This window comes from Arachis stenosperma, chromosome 4, assembly GCF_014773155.1.
Source record: "Arachis stenosperma cultivar V10309 chromosome 4, arast.V10309.gnm1.PFL2, whole genome shotgun sequence".
Taxonomy (NCBI): Eukaryota; Viridiplantae; Streptophyta; class Magnoliopsida; order Fabales; family Fabaceae; genus Arachis; species Arachis stenosperma.
Window position 1 is genome coordinate 124,024,857 of NC_080380.1, and position 7,387 is coordinate 124,032,243.

The following is a 7,387-nucleotide window of genomic DNA, read 5'->3' on the forward strand; positions in this document are numbered from 1 at the left end:
TCCTTAACTATCCACTATTTTCTCTATTCCATCCTTTGTCTGACTCCCTTTGTTTTCTCTCTGCCTTTCTTTTATTTTCGCAGTTACAAAGAAAGAAAAAATATAAAAGAAGGGGGAAAAAGTTTCACTTCATTCATGCTACACATCCTACTATATCTCTTCTAACTTTGACTAATTTTCTAACTACTATTTCTGAGTCTGCTATGTAAATAAATGACAGTACGTATTATGTAAAGTATATCCTCTAATAGTCCCTTTAGACAGTAGGAAACTTATTTCGGTCTTTATTTATGCCCACCTATCATAAAAAATAACTCTATATCATCATAAACAGTAAATAGGAACTCAAAGCATATCTCTCTTCTTTATTAGGAGGAAGTAACTTTAGTCCCTGTTGTAATCCCACTTAATTAATTAATTAAAATATTTAAAATTATTGTAATTATATTTTAATAATATTATTTAAATTTATAAATTTAAAAATAATTTACTATTAAAAGATATTAATATTAAAAAAATTCATATGTAACAATAATACACAATATATAATTCGGGATTATACTAATTTGTAAAATTATTTAATACAAAGAAAAACATAATTAAGCTCTATAGTTGACGACAAGCATTGTGAAATTATGATATGTGTTTAATCAAGTCCTCTTTTAATTGTCTATGATGCTACCTATTTCGAAGTTGGACGTTTTTTTGGAGAAATTGATGGTACAGTGCAAAATCTTCTTCTCCCAACTGAGGTTGTGATAAGCCATTTTCGACATCGTCATACTCTAAGCCTTAAGCAAAATTTCCTGCATAAGTGTCTCTTTTATCCTCAACAATCATATTATGCAATATAATACAAGCTCTCATTATGTTGGCAAGCTTCTTCTTTTCCCAAAAGCGAGCTGGACCACGTATAATTGCAAAGCGTGCTTGCAACACTCCGAATGCTCGTTCCACATCTTTTTTTTGCCCTTCTTGGTATTGTGCAAATAACTTGCATTTCTCTCCTTGTGGCTTTGAGATTGATTTGACAAATGTGGCCCATTCAGGATAAATACCATCTGCTAAATAGTATCCCATAGTATAATTATTATCATTAATAGTATAATTTACCTCCGGAGCACGATCATTTAGAATATCATCGAACACTGGAGAATGATCTAACACGTTGATATCGTTATTTGAACCAGAAACTCCAAAGAACGCATGCTATATCCATAGGTCTGAAGATGCTACAACCTTAAGTATTATGGCTGCAACCCCACGATAACCACTCATGTACATACATTTCCATGTCTTTGGACAATTTTTCCATTGCCAATGCATGTAGTCACTGCTACCCAACATGCCAGGAAAGCCATGACCCTCCGCCATTTGTAACAGGCGTTGTACATCATTTGGATTTGGTGTTTGCAAGTATTCATCCTCGAATACCGAAATGACACCTTCAACAAATTATTCCAAGCATTCTATTGTAGTGCTCTCACCTATGTGCACATAATCATCAACAGCATCAGTTGCTACGCCAAATGCTAACATCCGTATCGCAACAGTGCATTTTTGGAGTGGTGACAAGCCTCATTTTCCAGTTGCATCAACCCTTTTGTTGGAAATACGGATAGACATTTGAGAGAGCGTCTACTATTCGAAGGAACACATGTTTTCTCATTCAAAATCTCCGTCCGAAAATATCAGCATTATACATTGGTTCATCTGCAAAGTAATCTTGGAAAAGGCGATCATGTCCTACTTCTTAATCTCTATTGGTCCATGTACGAGGAGTTGGGATAAAGCTTCTATCGATATCTTCTTCTTCTGAATCTTTGAATAAACACTCATCGATCCAATGATCTATGAGTGTGTTATCTTGCCGTCTTCTTTTGCCATACAAAGCCTCATTAAACATAGCCATATCTTGAAATGTAATTTTTAGTACTCTTTCGATGTGAGAAACAATAGTTGAAATGGAGTTGCAGAGTCATTGATAGTTGATATTTATAAGTATGTCTGCAACAAGTACCTACTTCTCAACCGCTAGTTTTACAACGGATACTTAACAGATAGTTTTGCAACGGCTATAATGGCTAGTTTTGCAATGGCTACTTAACGAATAGTTTTGTCTTGTCTAAATTTAAAACGGCTAGTTTTGCAATGGTCACTTTCATGAACAATAACGGAACAATAATATTGACTAATTTGAAAAGTTACATCAGAAATGTATAAAACAGACTACATCTACCACTAATACGCAATAAAAATAAGAACATACTATGTAACTCTACGAATATAAGGAACCATTAAGTAAACCACTTAGCAATTATTTTCTCACATGCAATCTCATGAAGAGCTCGTCATTTTTCACTCATTGTAGAGGTCTCCGCATTAAGTATTTACATATCCATTTCCATTTTCCTTTCCTTAGCCATCCTTTTTATTTCCCTTTCTTTTGCATTTATCTCCATTTCTTTAATATACCTCTGAGTTTATAATTCTTATTTTTTCATTGCCGCTTGAGTTTTTAATTCTTGTTCTTTCATTGCCTCTTGAATCCATAACTCCTTCTCCTTTATTGCCATAATCATTTCTCTATGTTCCCTCTCCTCTTCTCTTTCTTTTTTCCTATCCATTAGTTCCTTTTCTCTAACATTCTTAATATCTTCCATGAGAGATAGTTTTTTCAACAACCGATGATTTTTTTCGCTAAGATCTTCAGATATTTGTTCTTTTCTCTTACTTTTTTGCTTGCTTTTCTTTGATCCTTGTGGGTGAACGGGAGAGTTCACATTGGGTTCGTTAGCCAATGGTATTTCTGGGTTTGATGAGGATGACTATGCTCCAGTTGCACTAACCTTGGTTCTCTTTGAGCCTCCACTAAAAGGTCTTCTTTGCTGTTCTTCTAAATAAACCTCCCGATCACTGAGAAGCACTGGGATCTATATTTGACCTTTGCCTCAGTACTAGACCTTGCCACTACACTTTGCTTCTTAGAGCTCCAAGAGGCCAGATTCTTACCAAGCAAAACACAAAAGCCCCCAGTGGACTTTCTATTGTCTAGGTCCCCTCCCCAGTCAGAATCACAATAGGCTACTATACTGGTAACGCTAGTTTTGCACAAGTGCAAGCCAAAAGTGGATGTGCCCTTCACATATCCCAGCATCCACTTCACCAATTTCTAGTGTTTATCAAGATGATTTTGGAAAAAACTGGGATACTTTACCCACATAGTATGATAATTTAGGTCTACTGATTATAAGGTACTAAAGACTCCCAATAACAAACCTGCACATCTTGAGATTGTTAAATGAGAAACCACCAAAAGCTGAGAACTTGACTGAAGAAGGTAGTAGTGTGTGACAAGGTTTGCAACTCTCCATATTAGCCTTCTTTAATAGGTCTTTCACATACTTTTCTTGGGATAGAATAAGACCACTAGCACCTGTCTTAGTAACTTGAATTTCAAAAAAGTAGTGTAATTCACTCATATATTTTAATGTAAACCTGACATGAAGCTGCTGAATTACATAAGAAATTAGTGCATCAGAATCTCTTGTGATGATAATATCATCTACATACACCAGTATTATGATATTAGAATCACCTCTAAACCTGCTAGGTACAAGCACATCAGATTTAATGGGATTAAAGCTAAGATGCTGTAATGCTGTAGAGAGCTTACGGTACCAAGTCCTTAGAGCCTACTTCGGACTATAGAGGGCCTTTCTCAACTTACAAACCAAACTCCCATCACCAACTGCATAACCCTATAGCTGCTTCAAATACACATTTTCAGCCAAGTCACCATGTAAGAAAGCGTTCTTCATAGCAAGCTGCCTTACACTCTAATCTTTGGAGAAAGCTAGTGTTAGAACAACTCGAATGGATGTAGGTTTGACAATTAGATTGTAAGCCTTAGTAAAACCAAACTTTGGTCTTTGTGAGAATTCCTAAGCTACCAGTCTAGCTTTGTACTTTTCTAAGCTTCTATATGAGTTGTACTTCACTCGAAATACCCACCTGCTCCCTATAGATTCTCTGCCTTGTAGTAAAGGGACCAACTTCCAAGTTTAATTCTGAATTAAAGCATGATACTCTACATCCATTATAACTTTCCACTGAGGATGAACCTGTAAGAACTAGAGATTATTAACCAATTATTTAATATAAAAATAATAATTTAATTGTCTAAAATATGTTCAAAAATTTAAAAGTATTAATTAGAAAATTTAAAGGTAACATTTAGATTCAGTGAATTTTTTCGAGTGAAAAATGTAATTTTCTGCAAAAAATTGCGTAAAAATGCGAACTGATAAATTAGCCGACAATACCAGCTTAAGTCTGTCCGATACTGCATGAGAGAAAATAAAACTATAAAAATTCTTAGAAAAATATTTAGAATTAAAAATTGAGCACTAATTCTAAAGGTTTTGGCCCAAAGTTGAGCCAAACGAATAAAAAATGCTAAACGGTAGGATCGAAGCCAAGTTGGACCCAAGCCTAACTTATATAAGTATGTTAATGAAGCCAAGTCAGCCTCATTGACCACAATTCACTAACACAAACAGAAGCTGAGTTGAGAAGAGAGAAGAAGGGTTACTATTCACTCTTCTCTTTGATCGCTCATAACTTAAGCTACAGAGTTTCGATTTATGTTTCGTTTGTGGCCACGCATGCTCTTGCCAAGCTTGTCATTTGTATCTGAATAAAGTGGTAAGAAACTTTCAAAATCTTGTCCAGTTTTCTGTCCTAACAGTTTTAAAATTTTGGGTTTTATCATTAAGTAGATTTTTTATTTTGATTATTTAGGAGCGATCTAGCATTAGATTATTATTGAATTTTACCCCTAATACCGTCGAATAAGGTAAGCCACTTCAAAATCCTTGTGGTTTGGTGTATTTGTGAGTCCTAATTATTAATTATGATAAATTGTATGTATATAGCTTGAATTCTTGTGATTGGCGTGAAGTTGGTGATATTGGAATTAAACTTTTGGTGGTTGAGCTTTGTTGAGCATGTTTGGAGGTAAATTTTGGTATTTTGAGTTGTGTAGAAATTGGCCAAGGTATGGTTTCGATTTTCTTTAGTTAATATGTAATGTTTCGTGAAACTTAGCCTTGTAGACCTTAAGATAGGATTGAATTGAATAAATGGTTAATTGAATTGTGTTTGTGGTATATGGATTTGATGAAGATTGAATAATTTGTATGAGTTGGAGCATGATTATGATGGTATGTTGGCAAATAATGATTGTAATGGTTTAGAATGGTGTAATCGTGATATGATTGAGGTTTGGATTGATAATTGTAGAGATTTGTGATTTTAGGGAAAAATTGTTGAAAGAATTGAATGAGAATTGAATGATTTAGATAGTTATATGATTGAGAATAGTTGAAGAATGTTTACTATAGATTTTGGGTTGTTTTGGTGTTATTTTGGGCTGTGAGTAAATTGATTTGGCATTACGAGTTTTGAAAGTTAGAAGTTTTGCAAATTTTGGTAAAAATTAATTTTCAACCAACTTTAACGAGCCATAACTTGTGCTCTAGACCCTTAATTTTGATAAAACTTAATTTAAATGAAAGCTGGGTCCGAGAGGTTTAAGACGTTTGAAATATGAATGAAAAATATTTTAAAATGAAAAAGTTATGCACGTTTGAAATTTGGTACAAAAATATGAATTCTGCAGCAAATAACACTTTTAAGGATTTTTTAGGCATGCGTACGTGGACAGCGCACGCAATGCGAGGATTGGTCACTGTTAAGTACTCTCGCGTACGCGACACTAGCATGCTTACGTGAGAATGACATTTTTACTGGTATGCATATGTGACCTGTAACACGCGTATGTGGAATTGTCAATTTTACAAGTGTGTGTATGCGGAAAGTTGCACGTGATGCGAGCCACCCATTCAGTTTTAAGGACTGGCGTACGTGAATGGAGCACGCGTACGCGACTTTGTCACATTTTAACCCATGCATACGCGAAAAGGGAGGCATGCGTATGCATGACCCTAATTTTGCTGAAAACATATGTTTTTAAAAATTTAACAGTTTCTCTAACTTTCTAAACTTCTTTAATTACTCTTTGAGACTCTTAGCTAGTAATTATACTTTGAGACTAGTGAGGATGGGTTAAGTAACTTAATTAGATATTTTCTGTTAATGAGTTAGAAGATGGTGACTTAGGCTTGAGAATTTCTATGGATGGAATGACTTGAGTGGATTGGCGGAGTGTTGAGATGATGATATATTGAGACTAATGAATGATTGAGGTCGTTTGAAATTGATGAGATGAGTATTAAAGAAATTGTACTATATGAGCAGTGATTACTAAGACTGACTATATACTATTGATATGTTGAGATTTGGAAAGTCGCTATGCGTTTGGCAAGGACGGTGGTTAAGCCCGCTTATCGAGGTTGCGACACCGGTTTAATCTCATTTACATTGAGATGTGAGGTCTGAGGCTGCGTATCCTGCTCGCATCCTTTCGAATCGCGAGAGTGGGTCGGGCACTATATCCTTGAAGTATCAATTATTCGTGACCGAAAGGCAATATCCCAAGGGGATGTGTTAGGTTGGAGTAGAACTGACAAGTGATATCACGGCCAATAGGACAGGCATTCATCATGTGCATCTTCTATGTATTTGCTTGCTTTGTCTAATTGCATCCATTGCCTAAATGTATAACATGCTTACTTGCTTCTTGAATTTTCTGCTGTAAATGTATATTACATGTGCTTTACTTGAGTGCATTATCTGTGTTTTTTTATTGGGATTGAAGAGGTTCGGTAGGCGGTGGCGATGGGATCGCATGGGGATAGGATGGCGAAGGCTGTGGGACAGCGGTATTTCTGTTAGTTTAGAATTCCCTTAAGATAGATAACCCTTTTCTGGTTTAAGTTTTATCTTAAGTTGAATCTTTATATTTTGGTTTAGAGTTCTAGGATTGCCTTTGGCATCCCAAGACCTTATATCTTATCTATTGGGCACTATTACCATACTGAGTACTTCTGGTTCTCATATCACATGTTGTTGTTTTTCAGATGCAGGTCACAACCCATCTCAGTGAGTTTACGGATGGTGACAAAGTGGAGGATGGCTTGCTTTTGTATTTTGTTTATTCTGCTTTAGTATTCTCTCACTTTTGTATATTGCACTTGTTACCTAGAGGCTCAAATTTGAGAGACATGATGTATTTATTTTAATATTCAAAAATTCTGTTGTATTGGTTTTAACTGGTAAGTCTAAACTTCGCAGGCTGTAACTATCTCCCATTTTGTTATTTTGTGTGTGTGTGTGTGTGTGTGTGTGTGTGTGTGTGTGTGTGTATACCTTATTTATCTTGTATCTATGATATCTTTTCTTACCTTTGCACTTTAGTTATCAC

The 7,387-nt window shown here is 35.2% G+C and overlaps 1 pseudogene; it reads right to left on the reverse strand.

The window, feature by feature from the left end:
• Positions 1 to 792: 792 nt before the first annotated feature.
• On the reverse strand, positions 793 to 1,912 carry LOC130975434 (uncharacterized; annotated as a pseudogene).
• Positions 1,913 to 7,387: the final 5,475 nt, after the last annotated feature.